The 1,014-nt window shown below is 39.5% G+C and overlaps 1 pseudogene; it reads right to left on the reverse strand.

The window, feature by feature from the left end:
• Nucleotides 1-277: 277 nt before the first annotated feature.
• On the reverse strand, nt 278-395 carry LOC114467722 (uncharacterized; annotated as a pseudogene).
• Between the last annotated feature and the right edge of the window lie 619 nt (nt 396-1,014).

Genomic DNA, 1,014 nt, shown 5'->3' on the forward strand with positions numbered 1-1,014 from the left:
TAATAATGCATCAGTTTTATATAGCGCTTTATCATAGACACTCAGTCGCATTACAGAATTAAGGCATTATTCTTTCACTCCACACATAGTGGTGGTAAACTACTATTGTAGCCACAGCTGCCCTGGGGCAGACTGACGGAAGCGAGGCTGCCATAGTGCGCCATCGGCCCCTCCGACCACCACCAACACTCACTCACACACTACATTCATACTAGGCAATGTAGGTGAAGTGCCTTGCCCAAGGGCACAATGACAGATACCACTGGGTGACTGTCCCCCACTGTGGCCCCTAGAATTCTCAGTGGTCTCCCATCCAACTACTAACCAGGCCCAGACCTGCTTAGCTTCCGAGATCTAACGGGATCAGGCAATGACAGGCTGGTATGGCCAGGGTTAATATGTGATGTAATGTCTAGAACAGTGATTCTCAACTGGTGGGTCGGGACCCAAAAGTGGGTGCAAGAAATTATTTAGATTTTTGAAAAACTAAATTTGGTTGGTTGAATTCTAAAAAAAAAAAAAAAAGTGGGTTGCATATTGATGACCGTGGCAATATATGGTCCCAGGGTGAGACAAGTTGAGAACCAGTGGTTTAGAAAGTGAAATAAAGTGCAGAAAAGAAATGTGATGTACTGTAGAAGTGTCAGAAATGGGAGAAATGTAACAAAAATGTATCAAAAGGAGGAAAAATATGGTGATGAAAATAGTTTATGATATGACAAGTTTGGTGTAGTTGCAGAAAAAGGGTAAAAATAAGCAAAAATTGGCTCAAATTGTTTCTTGAAGGCATTTCATGGGATTTAAAAAAAATTGGTTGAAAGTTGCAGGTTATAGTGGACAAAAACAGATGGAAAAAGTGGTAAAAATGGTTCAATATTGGAACAATTAGTTTAAACTGGCAAATAATAGGCATGACAAATAGTGAATGTAGATAAATTGGCAATAATAATCATGAAATATGGTCATAAGAGGTTAAAAGTGACAATAATGTGTCAACATATGTGACATTAGGTG

This window comes from Gouania willdenowi, chromosome 7 (genome assembly GCF_900634775.1).
Source record: "Gouania willdenowi chromosome 7, fGouWil2.1, whole genome shotgun sequence".
NCBI classification, from domain to species: domain Eukaryota; kingdom Metazoa; phylum Chordata; class Actinopteri; order Blenniiformes; family Gobiesocidae; genus Gouania; species Gouania willdenowi.